This window comes from Saccopteryx bilineata, chromosome 3 (genome assembly GCF_036850765.1).
Source record: "Saccopteryx bilineata isolate mSacBil1 chromosome 3, mSacBil1_pri_phased_curated, whole genome shotgun sequence".
NCBI lineage: Eukaryota > Metazoa > Chordata > Mammalia > Chiroptera > Emballonuridae > Saccopteryx > Saccopteryx bilineata.
Window position 1 is genome coordinate 18,443,225 of NC_089492.1, and position 17,108 is coordinate 18,460,332.

The window sequence follows — 17,108 nt, forward strand, 5'->3', positions numbered from 1 at the left end:
TGATCCCATGTCTAACCATTTAGACTTGTTTTGCTCTCCTTCTAACTCTATCCCCCCTCCCTCCCACTCTCTCTGTCTTCCTCACACCCCCCTCCCTCCTTCCCTCCTTTTCTCTCTCTTCTTTCATATCTTTGTAACAGGTCCAGGCTAACACAGGGCCACAAATGTGTCACAGATAGTTAATTTTCCTTGTGTCTATCCTCTCCTCTTCATTTGAGGCTCTCTGCTCCCCCTACCCCAACCTCAGGAGCTGAGGGCCATCAGATTTGCTCTTCCTCTTTCTAAATTAGCCCCTCTCCTGCCCACTAACATTGTGGTCCTTCTCCTCACTTTTGCTACTTCTTCAAAACACACCCCTCCATGGTTCAATTCCTACAGTATCCTGATGGGTGCCTGGATGGACCATTTGGTGAACCCCTTACGGATGTGTTCTAACACTGCAGACTTCTTTCTCTTTTTCTTTCTTTCTTTCTTTCCCTTTCTTTTCTTTCTTTCTTTCTTTCTTTCTTTCTTTCTTTCTTTCTTTCTTTCTTTCTTTCTTTTTTAAGTGAGAGGAGGGAAGACACAGAGACAGACTCCTACATATGCTCTGACTAGGACCCACCTGGCAAACCCCATCTGGGGATGATGTTCTGCCCATCTGGGGCCATGCTCGCAACTAAGCTATTTTTAGCACCTGAGATAGAGGCTCTGCAGAGCCATCTGTAGTTCCAGGACTGATGAGCTCGAATCAATCAAGCCATGGCTGCAAGAGGAGATGGAGAGAGAGAAAGAGAAGGGGATGGGGGGGGGACAGGAAAAGCAGATGGCCACCTCTCTTGTGTGCCCTGATCGAGAATCTAATCTGGGACTTCCGCATGCTGGGTCGATGCTCTACCGCTGAACCAACCGGCCAAGGCTGCAGACTTAATTTCTAATGTGGGAATTTCCAGTCTCACGGGAGCTGTTTGGAGAATTTTTTTAAGAAGAGGCCAGCCTTGAGGCAAGTTAAGGTGATCAGTGGAGAGTATGCATGTGACTACCAACTTTCAATGGATAATTTTCAAATAGCTAAAAAAAGGACTTTGATACAAAATATCATGAATTCATGTCAAAAATGTAATTCAGTTCATTAATGAGGGAACCAATAATATGGCAAAGCCAATTCAAGGAAAAATAGAGGAACTAGGTAATTACAAATAATAGAACAAGACTGTTAAGTTCAGATGATTGTCAGGTTAGAAATAGATTGTTAGAGAAGACATGGAACTGTATAATATCCTATAGAGAACTATTACTCCTGGACAGAAAGTATTTGCATGAGTACTGGATACAGTGTGCAGATTAACTTGTAAAAGTGCCTGCGCTCTAATCAATAGCCTGGAAAAGATTAAATAGAGGTGTATTCCCCTCGGTGATTAAGTCATGTTTAGGTAGGCCTGTGGAACGTGTTGTAGTGTGACATGGAAAAGGGCATATACTTGTATTTTCCAAGATTTGGAAGTTTTAGACACACATACTCACATATATATTTTATATCTGTGTGTGTATATATATGTATACACACATATGTATATATTCTGTATAGATAGTATTTTATAAAGTATAAAGATATTCATCATATGTATATATTTTTATATAACTCCCCCTTGTATCTCTGAAAGCAGCACCATTGCAGAGCGGTAGTGCCCTGGCCCTGGTACCTCAATGCCCTGAGATGCCGCTGCAGGTGGTTTGACAGAGAACCTGGGTATCACCATTGTCCAAAGTCTGCCCAGATAATGACTTTCATCCCTTCACCTAGAGCAGACGGTCTGTTCAAGGATAGCTTTGCTCACCTTGTGGGGATGGAACCCTGCGCAGACTCGATGCATTCCTCAGGGGTCACGCGGCCCGACTCCTCTTGGTCTCACTGGTCTTCATTCTGAGGGCGGGACATCCGAGAACTGGCTACAGCGGCGGAACTGCAAACCAGCGGAGAAGCAGCCTTTCCCATCAGGAATCTGGCAGCCTCATAAGATGGCGTCGCCAGTCTGGAAAGGGTTCCTGCCTGGAGCTACGAGCCCCCTTTGCCGGGGGAGAGATCGTGCGCGCGCAGTGGCACAGAAAGGGCAGCGGTGGCACGCACTGGGTTCCCGGCCCGCTCTGGTTCAGACAGCTCGTGGGCCACGCGTGTGTCCTTTATGAACAGCCGCTGCTCGCGCTCTTCTTGGGAAACTTTGAAAGCCCTGTGGCTGCCTTGATCCCTTGATCCTGTAATTTCTCAGCTGCGGATGTGCTTTTCCCTGCACCTTCCTCTTTTCCGTCCTGTTCTTCAATCCCATATTAGGTGTCGGCTCAGTTTTCTTCAGGTTTTATTTCTCTTGCCTGCTCCGGCGCTCCTGCGACGTTTCCTCGTCACCCTCCCACGGAGGTGGAAGGTAGCGGGGTGTCAAAGAAGAGAACATGATGCTCTGGGAAGCTTGGATGTACAGTCTGAGCAGGAGGCTGATGCCCTGCAAATTTGTATGTTGAAGTCCTAATTCCTAGTAGTTCAGAATTTGGCCTTATTTGAAAACTGAGTCAATATAGGAGTAGTTTAGATGTTAAGATGAGGCATTAGTGTAGAGTCTAATCCAGTATAAATAATGTCCTTATAAGGAGACATTTGGACACAGAGTTAGACAGACACATGTTTGCATGAGTGTGCATGTGCACATCCACACACATACGTACACACACTGTCAATGTGGACATGGAGACAGAGATTGGGGTGACGCCTCTACAGCAAGAGGACACCGGCGATCGCCAGCAAACCACCGAAGCCAGAGAGAGGCATGGGACAGTCTCTGCCTTACATTTCTCGGAAGGAACTAACACAGCTGACATTGCAATCTCGTATTTCTGTTCTCCAGAACTATGAGACGATGGCTTATTGTCTAAGCCCGCCAGTTTGTGTACTTTGTAAGGGCGGACCTAGCGAACTAGCATAGGGACCCCAGGCTTCCCCTCCGTCCATCCATCCGTCCGTCCCTTGTGCACTAGAGCCGTCTCCAGAGCGGGTTCCTTGGAGACGGAGCTTCCCCGGTGCTGCCTCCGGCCCGGGGACCCTCCCCTCTCGCCCGGCAGCACCGCTTTGTGTGGTTTACTACCTTGAGCCTCCAGTAAGAGCCCATTTGCAAAAAGAATTCATCTGCCAAACAAGTTAGAAACCCCACAGCTACCCTAACACCAGGGACTACTTTTTTCAATATTATCTGAACCTTCCTAATGTTCTTGTTCTGAGGGGTTTTCCTTAGTCTGCGCTGGGCTACAGTAAGTTCTCTCTCATGAGCAACTACTGTTTTCAAGGCTGAACAGTGGACCTGCTTCTGGAAGCATGGGGTCAGGGTAAGGGAAATGTCCAGGCACTGAGATAACGGGCCAGTTCCCCACGCTCCTCAAGGCCAGGGTCAGGAAGCAGCATGGTTAGTTGGGGTGATTCCCATGGCAAGGAGGGTGGGAACAGGCAGGAGCTCCACCACTGAGACAGGTGTTCAGACCTCACTACGGTTCTTAGCTGGCCCGGGTCCCCGCTTAACCCTTCTGGTCCATGCCAGCCTCGTCACCTTCCTGTCACCGCTGGGCGCTGCACTTCTCCTTCTAGAAGCGAAGGCTCATTTGCTCTCTGTCGTGGTGGGAGCTGTGGGCCCCCTCTGCTGTGGGCTGCCATGAACTTTGAAGCATCCTCTAACCTTCCTGTTGGCCTTCTAGGAATCTTAATTCTTCTCATTGTCCTCATGATCCAACTACTCCACATTACCCACCCATGAACAGCTCATGAGGTCTTAAGGTTCAAGGACACTTTCGTACCTGTCTTGTGACCTTGTGACCGTGTGACCACAGAAGCACTAAAGAGCTGAGAAATAGAGCAGCCTCTGTAATAAGAGATAAGAATGAGTACTTCTGCTATGCCCAGTTCTATGTGCTCTTGCAACAACCCGTTCGGCAGGTACAATTATCCTCCTCTGACAGATGATGGGATTGAGGGTCAGAAAGGTTAAGTAAGTTGCCTAATGTTGCATGGTCAATAAATGGCGGAGCAGGAAGCTAACCTGGGCAGCCTGATTCCTGAGCCCTGCGCTGAAACACGATGTGACCCGCTCTTAGTGAATATTCACAGTGGAAGGCGTAGGTTACAGGCTCTGGAGGATGCATGCTTGTGTGTGTTTCTGCAGTCTAAGTGTCAGCTTCAAAAACTGAGTGAAAGACGCAGGTTAATAGTAATTCACAAAGTCACAGGGATGTTGCCTGCTATACAAAGAGCATAACAAGGACTACAGTAAGTGCTGAGCTAAACTGCCATGCTGAATTTTTTTTATTTATTCACTTTTGAGAGGAGAGAGTGAGAGAGCAAGACAGAGAGAGAGGTGGAGAAGGGTGGGGTGGGGGGAGGAGCAGGAAGCATCAACTTCCATATGTGCGTTGACTGGGCAAGCCCAGGGTTTCAAACCAGCAACCTCAGAGTTCCAGGCTGATGCTTTATCCACTGCGCCACCACAGGTCAAGCTGTGATTTTTTTTTTTTTTTTGCCAAACACGAGCAAGTAGCAGATTATTCCAGCTTCCCCTTGGGCCTTGGACCAACCTTAAGGAAATGCTACAGAACTGAAAGGAATCCCTGTCTTGGCTGCGGGAAGGTGGCGCTACATCTCCGAAGAATTGGTAATAAATAACCAATATGTTTTACCGCCATTTCCAAGTCTAATTTTCCTGGGAAGGTCGGTGCCTTTGCCAAGAACTTCCTAGAAATGGGTGCAAACAGGGCATTGCGTTGTATACGCAGCGTGTGATTTGATGACCCACCGCTTGTCAGGTCCTTCCTGTCCAGGGTGCGGGATCCAACCGTTCTGCTGAAATGATACCCTTTGCCACTGGCAGGGTTAGCTGCCCTGCCCCTCCTGTGGGGGTGGGTTTCCGTGTGATTTCCACGGCAGGATCCTGGCTCGACCTGCATGCTGGGAGCCCAGGTCACCCTTGATTGATGGTCACAGCTGCCTCGCTAATTGGTATGTGGGTCCTTCTTGACTCATGTCCACGTGACACTATAGCTTAGGCTTTATTGAATGCCATTCTTCGCTTGTCCCTGAGCTGGTAGAAAGTGCAATTTTCCACGTAGGCGAGCGGTCCTGTGAACTGCAGTCCAGCCAGCCGATGTGCTGGTGGAGTAATTGGAGCTGAGCCTCTGTTGGACCCACTGCCAGGCTGACCGGGAGGTTAAGAGACACAACTGCTAATAGGCACTGAAAACAGAGGTGTCTCCCTGGAGGCATGTGGAAATCGATACGGCAGAGATGATCCTGTTTCGACTGTTGTCCCTTTGTGCCAAGACTAGGTAATGGGAGGGGTGTCACCGGAATGCACTATTAATTTTACATGGAAAATTGGAGGTGAGATCAGAGGAGACAGTAGCTGTGCCTTCAAAGTGACTGCTGCTGGGGACCTTTGATTACAGGGCTGTGGACTAGCCTGTTCTGCTAGACAGGAGATCATCTCTTTAAAAATAGGCGAGTGCCAGTTCGATTACTGTGGTGGTCAGAGCTCCGGAGTCCTACGCCCCTCTCACTACTGCTGCCCTGAGGGTTCCACAGCCAGGCGTGGGATGACGGTGGAACGCCACTGCCCATGCCCGAGCTGTGCCCTCCAGCTCTGGGCACTCTGTGTGCAGACACAAATGACATGGGATTGAGGTCCAGGCCGGGGACACCCGGGACTACCAGCGTCCTTGCTCAGTAGAGGAAGCAAGCAGAGAAGGCGGCACCTGGCCCTTCCCCGGCATCGGGAAAGCAACAGCCTGGGTCCCAGTTTGTGCTGCACTTTTGGTTTCAGGGAGGTGGTGACAGCTCCGCTCTGGCTGTGGGAAGACAGCCGGGGCCTTTGGGGAGTGTTAAGAAACCTCGTGGCACCTCTCGGAGGTGGCCCGAACTGCCAACCACCAGCTCTGGAGGGAGGAAGAATCAGCAAAACCTGGGGAAGTTACTGCATCTTCTTGCAAATATCCATTTAGTCATCTACAAACAAGGGCAATAATACCCGGGCAAAGAATTGTTGGGAGTAGTACTTGAGCTGTACACATATTGCAGATGGCCAGCTGTTTTTCAACTTGATGGAGTCGCCCTGTCCTTTAATGTACAAATAAAAATGTCCCCAGCTGTTGTCACACGTCGGGTTGGAAGTCCAGAATCTTCCTTGCCCCCTTCCTTCTACCTGTGGGAATCCACATAGGCCATGTGCACATCCTGGTTACCACTTGCTCAGATTCCTGCACCTGCCGAATGTTCTGTTTCGCTTAGTTCGCAGCTCGGGTTAGTCTTTTCTCCCAGCCCCACTCAGCTTCATAGTGGAGCTCCTTCCCTTACCCCTTGCTTCCCCAGGCGCCTCTGGAATACAAGGCGTTTGGGTGCAGCAGCCTTTAAACAAAGATTTCAGAGTCACAGGAGGTGCTCTATGGCCGAGGGTCTCTCCCGAGACAGCTGTTCCGCTGGGAAATGTGTCCCCTGCTCCCTCCACTCTAGACTTTCTCTGGCCATGAAATTTCCAAACTCCTTCCCGCACAATTGAAAACAGGCATCGTGAAGGCCCAGCGGCCCCTGGAATTAAAGAGCAACACCGACGTCGCCTTAGACGTGGCACCAGCTTTTACCCCTACCCGAGCCTTATTCCTAGCCTGCTCCCCTGTGGTCAAGTGCAGCTCCCCACAACCACAGGGAGAGGCTAGATATCTCCAATTCTTGGAATACAGACCAAACTTCCTTTTGCTGTTAGAGTGGGCTGGAGGACTTCCCTTTTCCTTGGTCTAGAACCTACCACTAAAGTCCTATTATTTCCCACCCAGGGTGAACACACTTTCTAGGATGGTCTCCACCGTGCCAGTACCCTTCTGAAGAGAAAACCCTCCGCTCTCCCAGAAGTAGGGTATAAACCTACAGTCGGACAAGACTGACCGTCCAGCAATAGCACAAGTCTCCAAGTCTGAGCTATTCAGTCTCGCTTGTGCTTGTCTCTCTACTTAAATGTAAAGCACTTACGTCTGTGCCAGCTAAGATCATCGATGGCAAGTGTAGCCATGATTACTGGTTGTTGCTGCTGTGATGGTGCTGATGCTGATGAGTGATGTTGGGCAGATAAAATGTATTATGCTCACTTTGTTAAAGATAACATGAGGAGGCCTTCGCCCAGGTGATATTAATGTGTGTTGGGGTGGGCTAAAGGCAGGCAGAATCCTTGTAGCCTGGGGCTTGGTTTTGGGATTAAGCCTTTCCCACCCTTTTTGATGTGGGGTGGTACAATCCAATCATGCCTCAGAGAAGTGACTTTGTATTAGAGACTTCCTTATTTTGTATATTGGATTAGAGGTTGTGAAGCTACACTATAAAATGGGGGCAGAACAAGAGTTTGCGCTCTTGGTTCCTGAGATTATCTTCAGAGGAGAGAGCGGAGCAGAGAGCAGAAGGAGGCCACGTGGAGGAGGCCAGGAGAAGCAGCCAAGATGGCGAGTGCTGAGTGAGATGTCAGTTTGTGTAGAGTTTGTATCTGGGATAAGGAAGGAGATGGGAACTGAGGAGAATAAGGCTGGTGAGCTAGAAACCTTTGATTCTAGGAAACTCGGATAAATCAGTAGCTTTGTGAGCACTGAATGTGATTGGGTTTTGGAGCCCAGTGTGTATTTTTTACTTGCCCGCCAGGTGCAAGCTAGGATTAAAGATGAAGGCCCATCAGTTCTTGGCTCTGTTGTTTCTTTACCGACTATCCGAATCCAATGCGAACCTGCAAGAGCCAGGCGGCTCTGATAGTGGCCCTGGTCATGGCTTCTGGCTTTACAAGTGATAAATAATACCCTAAACAGCACCCTGGTTTGAGCTGCTAGTAATTTGTACTTGACTTTACCAGGTCTATTTTATTTTCCGTCTTGGCACCTGGCTCCCTCCGAATTTCAGAATACCAGGCCCATTATAGGTGTGCTGTAATACTCTGGGGCTCATTTTCCACACTGATAAGCTGACAGTGTTAAAATACACACATGTCAAGTCCCTTGCTATGTCGCATGCTCCATCAGTTTTTACCTATTGAAGGAGAGGTTTTCTATTTACCCTTGGTAACTGGAAGTTCTGTTACTCCCCTCGAGGATATACCAGGCTCTGTAAAACACACAGCAAGTTTACAAACATCCAACAAGTAGATATTTCTAATGAATTATTTGCTTTGCTTATACACAGGCATTAGTGCTAGTGGCTGGGTTGAAACGGCAGTAGAAGTCAGAATCAGTGCTAGATGCAGGAGCGGAATCTTTCTTCACTTCCTCTTCACTCCCAGATGGGCTGGACTACATGATTGCCGGGCAAAGGGGAGGTTTTAGGACTTTGTATGAAGGGAAGGGAGGAAGCCTGAAGGCATTTTGGTGAAGAGAAAAATATTCCAGTCATAGGGTGTGGCAGAGAAAAATGAAGATAAGGGAGAAAGAGGTGGTGACTTTGTTTGGCTGGTGGGTTCTGGGGATGCCCTGAGCAAAACAAAAGTCAGCAGGTCCCCTGCTGCAGGCTGGGTCGTGTTTGCATTAGTGTTCGAGAGTCTTAGATACTTTGTAAAGGAAGTAAACAAAATATTGTGGCAATAATAATGACAATGAACATAACTATAGCCAATATTTCCTGAATGCTAACCGTATGGACTAGGTATTTTTTGTGTGTGACCTTATTTAGTCATCCCAGCATGCAAATACAAAAAGTTTCCCTTTGCACAGGAAGAGACTGAAATGTGTTGTCATTAGTGACGTTCCCAAGACCATGCTACCATGAAACGTTGGAGCTGGAATTCAAATCAAGGTTTGTCTAAATCCAAAGTAGTAGACTGAGTCGTCTGCTGCACTAACAGAAACATTTAAGGAAGTAAATAATACGCATACCTAGAAAAACCTTAAGCCTGAGGATATTTACTGGACTCTTTGATTATGGTGACCTCTTCTTAGCCTATAACCTTGGAATTTTTTTCTCTTCTGAACAAGGACTATTTAAACCCTCAAGACTTCCTAGAGATTCAAACCATTTTCTCAGGAATCAACTGTTTTCTTGCTAAGAATTACAACTGAGATGACTTCATCACTGGTAGCTAAATCTTTTGAATCCCGTGAATATGAAGAAATATTGACGTGGTTTTCAGAGGAGGAGGTGGTAGCTGTTATTTTTACAGTCCCTCCCTCCCTCCATTCCTTCCTTCTTTCCTTCCGTGCCAATCTGAGAAGTCGGCCATTTGCCTTTCATGTTCCAAAAAAGTCTTACCTTTCAAAAGACATAACATTTGCAAAGTTTTACCCTGAAATGATATTAGAAGGGCCATTTCAAACAAGCAAATTTGGTATGTTTTCCTGTAAAATTATTATCAAACATTGAGCATTTTTTTATGCATTGGACATGGTGCTTAACACTTACATTATCTCATAACACCTTTTAGAAGTATTATGATCGTCAGTTTAAGTGATATTACTATGGCCTCTTTAGAAAAGAACAAACTGAGGTTGTTAAAGAATAAGTCACTTCCTCAAGGTCACACAGCTAGTAAGTTAAGTGATGGAGGCTGGATTGAACCCAAGGTGCCTGATTCCAAAGACTGTGCACTTAATTATAACACCATATTTCACATCATCAGAGGAAAAGCCAGTCCTACCAAATCCTTAGGAGACATAAGTAATGGTTAACTATTAGATATCTATCCATCTCTTTGTCCGTCCATCCATCCATCCATCCATCCATCCATCCATCCATCCATCCAGTATCTATATGTACAAACAATTTATTGGCTTTCTAGACAATCCAGGGACATCAGCTGCTTAGAGTTTTACACCCCCTCACTAATCTGTGATGTTTTTTAAAAGGATGGAAGTAGAAAAAAAGGAAGTGCTGAAAGGGAAAAATCAGAGCCCTATTTCTCTGAATAGTTAAGATACTATACGGCATGAATAGATAGATCTTTTATAAGATTAAAGAGCTGGGCAGGGCGTTAAACAAAGGATCAGAATGATGCATCTCTTATTCTGATTCTTGACGCATTTCTTTAACGGGGACAGGAAACATGGCATGCGTCCCTCAGTTCATCTTACTTTCCTTTGGTTGTAGCCAGCTCAGCCGAGTCCCCCTTCCAAACCATTTCTTTCATGGACTTCTTTTACATGGAATCTATTCAGCACCATTTTTGTATCTACTATGTCCCAGGCATTGAATAATACAGAGTCCCATCCCTTAAGGAGAACTCAGCAAATGATAATTTTCTCATGTTTTACAGTGGCATGCTTTCCAAATGCTGGCCCAACAACTGAATTCATCAGAATTACCCGGGGAGCTTTATAACCTCCGCTTTCTCTCTTTCATTATATATATTTTTATTTTAATCAGTAGAACAAAGTGATTAAAGGCAGAATTTGAAGACTGACTGCCTGGGTTTAAATCCTAACAGTACATAGCCTTAGTCACATTACTCAGGCTCCGTGGGTTTCAATTTCCTCACCATAAAAGATGATAATAGCGGTGCCTAATTCTTATGGTTACACGGAGGATTTAGAGAGTAACTATTATACATAAAACACTTAGAAGTGTCTGCCACATAGTACCATAGATTATCAGTTATTATTATTAAAAGTATAAATCATGTAAGTCTGCTGAAATGGGCTGGATGAGAATTTTGGGGGTTGGGGCCCTGGATGCTTTTTTGGGGGGGTTCCCAGGTAATTTCACTCTGAGTCTTGCTACCCAATGATGTAGTATGTCCAGTGAAATAGTCTTAAATGTGAGTATGTGTCCTAGGTTTATTTTTCTCTCTCTTTCTCACCAATGGCATTTATTCCTTTCTGTTCTGCTAAAAGTCTCGCTTCTTCTGAACAGCTTTTTTCTTGCCTGGATTTGGAGGTTTCTTCTTAAGGTGTAATGTTGATCAGGACAGTAAGTCTTTCCCCCTGCACGTGATCCGTATTCCCTGCTTGTCATTTGCATGGTCTGGTTGGCCCTGTGAGGTCATTAATTCCTCGGTATAGACCCACACTTAAGGACTTGCACACAGTCAGAGCTCAATGAACATCAAGTTTGGTAATAATCCAGACACTAGTTAAAGCAGGTACGCTGGTTATTTTTGGGCATAATAATTTACAAGGGCTTTATTCAACTGATGGGAGTTCTTTTCTTGATATCAGCCAGGATAAATGAGTAACTATTTTATATTTATAAATCTTAAAAAATATAAAACCAATGGGGGAGAAATCACATAGTAAATGAAATATCACATAGTTCAGTTTACTTGTCTGTTCTGTGTCTGGGGCTAATAGCTACGTAACATTGACCACGCAGCCTCCCAGCACAGTTAGGAGGGAGTGCTAAGAAAAACGAGGAAGGTGATTAAGCATACTTGCAAATAACTATATGCCCAATGACTTCAGGGTAAAAGACAAGATCTTTAGAAGATACAGGCTGACCTCCTGTTCAACAAGAATCCTCTGAAGGTCATGAAGCCATTGTTCCTCTCTTGCTCCAATCATTTCAGCTGGCTGTCCTGATTTGTCCCAAGTGTGGACGTAAGACCCATGTTAGGTGTCTCTTAGTAAGTCTGGTCTGCTGTAACAAAGCATCATGTATTTGGTGGCTTATAAACAACAGAACTTTAATTCTCACATTCTGGAGGCTGGAACTCCAAGATGAGGGTGCTACACGGCTGGGTTTGGGTGAGAGCTCTGTGCCAATTTGCAGATGGCCGACTTCTTACATTCTCACGTAGCAGAGCAAAGGGTATGGGAGCTCTCTGGGGTACTTTTATAAGGGCACTCATCCCATTCATGAGGGCTAGGATTTCAACATAGGAATTTTGTGTGGGACACATACTCAGTCCACTGCACTGGGTCAAGTAGAGACCTCCTCTGGGAGTTCCTAAATTGAAATTACAGATGAGAACTATCTAGATTTGCTGTCACTATGGCCAGCCTCATGCAGCTGATGGCTCAGAGAATAAACCCAGCAGGCAGAGAGATGTATTGATGAGAGATAGTGACCGGGAGCCATAGCAGCATTCGAGGCCCTGGTTTTAGTTCTCTCAGCCTTGTTCCAACCCCATCCTCTCTGCAGTGTAGTATGTACGTGGTTGTTTTCTGGTCTTTTCACTTAAGTTAATAGGAATTGGTTTCATTTGCATGCCATGGAGTTCTGACTTGGTAGAGTGGAATTAAGTTTAGAGTTAAGCTGCTGTAAAACTTCCTATTCCGTTAGAATAGCGGTACCGGTATACAGTGGGTGTACAGTGTCACACTGTTGGCTTATAGCAAAGTAAGGGTTAACTAACATCCCTGGACACTTTTCAGATAAACTACTGTCTGGCTCTATCTCTGCCTTTCTGCAATAGGTGTTTAATTCTTTCAACTAAATACAAGATTTTTTATCTTTATCTTTCTTAAATTCCACCTTGGTGGTTATGACCCAGAATTCTAACCTAGGTAAAGTTTGAACATCGATGTTTGTCATCGATCATATCATCTCTCCCTTCTGAATTTGTGTCATCTGAAAATTTGATATTTGTATATTTTATATCTTCATACATGTGTACAATTTATACATGCTTAAATCATTGAAAGAAGTGAGTGTTCTTCACCTTATAATTTTCCTTCTAGTCTTATATCCTCTCATATATGCTTGACAGGACAGGTTGAAGGATGGCCCTTACAGAATTGTTATAAAGAAAAATGAGACTAACTGTAATATCCAGTAATTGATAAACAGATAAATATCATGGGGTGTATTTATACAATGAATTACATTACTATAATTAAAAGAAGTGAACTTGAATGCTAAGCACGAGCTCTGATTATTCTTGAACTAAACATATTGATGATAAAGGCAATGTGCAAAGTGACATGTACAATGCAATATAATATTGCAACAAAATGTTATATGACAAAATGTTAATAATGGTCAGTTATGGGTGGTAGAAACATGGGTAATTATTATTGCTATAGACCAAGTGTTTATGTCTCCCCAGAGTTCATATGTCAAGTCCTAGACTCCAGTGAGATAGCATGAAGAAGTGGGGACTTTGGGGAGGTATTAGATTATGAGGGCAGAGCCCTCAAGAATGGGAGTAATGCCCCAGAGAGCCCCTCACTTCTTTTGACCTTGTGAAGTTATAGCAACAGGGCAGCTATCTATGGACCAGGAAGTGGGCTTTCATGAGACTCCAAACCTGCAGATAACTTAATCTTGGACTTCCCAGTCTCCAGCATTGTGAAAAATGAATGTTTGTTGTCTAAGCCACTCAGTCTGAGATATTTTGTTATAGTAGCCGCCTGAATGGACTTATGATATTCTATATTCATTTTTTAAAAAATTTATTGATTTTGCGAGGGAAGAAGAGAAAGAGAAAGAGAGGGGCATCGAGCTGTTCCTGTGTGTGCCCTGACTGGGGATCAGACTGACAACCTTTAATACTTTGGGACGATGCTCTAACCAACTGAGCTATCTGGCCAGGGCTGTGATTTTCTATATTAAAAAAATATATATTCTAAAATATAGTCTTTGGCACTCCAATAGCATCATCCATCAAGGTAACTGATCTACTTTAAAAAAAAACTTATCAAACAAGCAAATTTGGTTTGATTTGACAAGCTTAGCAGAGACTGGCTAGAATCTAGCCGCTAGATACTTCCTGATCCCATTCTTCTTCCGACTAAAGGAAGATCCCATTTACCAGTGTCCGTTGCAGCTGGATGTGGGATACGTCGCTGCATTCTGGTCTATAAGATGGAGATCTGGCCATCAGACTCCCTGCAGGGTCCTCTGTGCTCTCTCCTCCTTCTCATAGCGACTGGGGCGGTGGGGAGACAAAAGGAGACAGCCATTGGGGCCACTGTGTCACCTGCTTTAGACTGTGATGCAAATGACTGGTGCTCCTCAGGTATGTGAAGTACTGAGAACCAGGAGATTTTTCAGCAGTTAGTGCTGCTGTTTGATGCATTAGCTCTTCTACAAAGATTTATCCACCGAGAGACTAATATTAAAACATTTAAGAAAAATAAAGTAGATAATGTTCTACTATCCTGAATCAGCTTTTAACATTTTTCCCTTTTCACTTTCCATTATAACCTATGCACTCATTTTAAGAGAGTTCTAATTAATGTGTCGCAAAAGAATTTGGAATAATTAATCTCCAGGGACAAGATTTTTTGAAGAAATCTTGTTTTCCTTCTTTTGAGTTATTTTTAGGATACAGTTTTGAGGTATAGACATATTCAAGTTTTTCCAAAATAATTATATATATCAAATTGCAATACCATCAGCAGTTTTTTCTGCAGTATTATAAGCAGTTTTTTTTAATAACAATTTTATATTTTAAAATGAAAATAATTGTACCTTTCAAAAATATTACAGATGAAAATAGTGGTACCTTACACAAATATTACAATTGTTTTTTTGGAATTTCAGACGATACAGAACAGTGTGGAAAAGAAATCCATATTGCCCCTATTTAGTACCCGTGATGGCATTTCGGTGTGGAGTCCTCAGTTATTCGTGTGTGAACACACACACTCATGCACATACACAGGGAGGTTAGTTATAAGTGTTCTTATACAACCTACCTTAGCAAAATATTGTGAACATTTTTATGCCAAGAAATACAGATCTAAGTTATCATTTTAAATATGAGCTGCTGTTTTCGGCAACCACTAACCAGTGTGGCTTTAAAAAAAAAAAAAATTAAAATTGAATCAAAATAAATAATGTTAAAAGTTCAGTTTCCTGTCACACCAGCCACATGTGACTAGTGACTACTGAACTGTGCAGCACAGAGATGGAATATTTCCTTTGGTGCTGAAAATTTATTGTGCAACGCTATTATCGACTTATGAAGGTTTGCATAGGTTTATTGAGCAAATTCTCTACTCTTGATATTAGGTGATTCCTAGAATATGCTTTTCTCCATTCTAAATATTACTGCAAGGAGCATTGTTTTGGAGTAGTCTTTGGGAAGGACTGTGATCACTTGGTGAACTCTGAGCTGGGCCCCAATGCCAACAGCAAAGGCACCCATGCCTGTGTCATTTCTGATACATCTGTTGCCACACTTAATCTCCTCATGTTCTCCCTTAGACTTTGTTGCCTCACTATTTACTCACATCTGGATTTTGTTTTTGTCCTTTCAGACTGCTATAACCAAAATACCAAAGACTGGGCAGCTTAAACATCGTACATTTGTTTCTCATAGTTCTGAAGTCTGGGAGAACTTGTATCAAGGCGCTAGCCAATATGGTGTCCAGTGAGGATTCTCTTGCTAGTTCAGAGACAGCCATCTTCTTGCTGTGTCCTCACATGTTGGAAAGAGGTGAGGGAGCTCTCTGGGAACTCTTATAAGGGTACCAATCCCATTCATGAGGGCTGCACCCTCATGATCTAATCAACTCCCCACAACTCTGCCTTCAAATACTATCACATCAGAGGTTAAGACTTTTAACATATGAATTGGAGGGGGAGAACACAAACACTCAATCTTTAGCAGATACCTTGGCATCTCATGTTTTTTTGGGGTTTTTTTTTTTGTATTTTTCTGAAGCTAGAAACGGGGAGAGACAGTCAGACAGACTCCTGCATGCGCCCGACTGGGATCCACCCGGCATGTCCACCAGGGGGCGATGCTCTGCCCCTCTGGAACATTGCTCTGTTGTGACCAGAGCTACTCTAGCGCCTGGGGCAGAGGCCAAGGAGCCATCCCCAGCACCCGGGCCATCTTTGCTCCAATGGAGCCTCAGCTGCAGGAGGGGAAGAGAGAGACAGAGAGGAAGGAGAGGGGGAGGGGTGGAGAAGCAGATGGGCGCTTCTCCTGTGTGCCCTGGCCGGGAATCGAACCCGAGACTTCTGCACACCAGGCTGACACTCTACCACTGAGCCAACCGGCCAGGGCCAGCATCTCATGTTTTAACTGTTGTGTAATAGAACTATTTTAACTTTACTGTCTCTGGGTATATACAACAATTATTGTCTACTTTCTTTCTACTCTTTTCTTACTTTTGAAAGTAAGTTTCAAAAACGTTTTCCTCGTTTATCTTTTATTTCTGTGTAAGTCAGTATAGGCTAGGTTATATTACAGTAACAAAACCCTGAATGTCTTAGTGGCTTCTTACAGCAAGCTTTTATTTTTCACTCACACCATAGCAGGTGGCTGGGGCTCTGCTTCAAGTTATCTTCACTTCAGAATACAAGCTAATGGCATAGCCACCATCTGGAAGGTTCCTGTGATAAAGGAAGGTAAGTCTATGAGGAGGTAAGTCTTTGTCAACCTAACAAAGATAGAAAGGCCCCATGAGCCAGGGATCTTGAAAACTTGGGTAATTTGTATAATTTTTCTTTGTTGAAACTACTGTAAAAGTGGTGGCTTCATGCCCTGGCCTGTTGGCTCAGTGGTAGAGTGTTGGCTGGCCTGTGGATGTCCTGGGTTCGATTACCAAACTGGGTACACAGAAGCAACCAGCTGCCTCTTCACCCCTCCCCCTCCCCCCTCTCCCTTCTTTCATCTCTTCCTCCTTTCTCCCCCTACACATGCATCCATGGTTTGATTGATTCTAGGTAGATGGCTCTGGCGCTGAAGATGGCTCCAGTCTCCACCTTAGGTACTAAAAATATCTCAGTTGCCAAGCAACAGAACAACATCCCAGATAGGCAGAGCATCGCCCTATAAGGGGCTTGGTGGGTGGGTCCCCATTGGAGTGCATGTGGGAGTCTGTCTCTTTGTCTTCCCTGCTCTCACTTAATTAACAAAAAGTGGTGTCTTCACTGAGTTGGGGGAGCATCTAGTCCCTTGGGGAGAGGTCTTTCTAGCTCTGCATTGGGCTTTAGGCTTAGGACAAAGGAACACTGTTGGAAATAATTCAGTTGGAAGAAAAGTGCTCTGGCCTGTGGGTTTTCTTCCTAATGTGGCTACAGATATATTCTCCCCAACCACTGCTTTTCCCTGTTATTCATATTTGATTAATACTCATGTCTCTTCCAGCGTGCCTCTGCTTCTAGACCTTCACTCTTCATATGAAGAGAAGTCCCCCCTCACATCCCTATTCACCTGACTAGTGCCACTATGAGGATAGGTAGGAGTGGCATGATG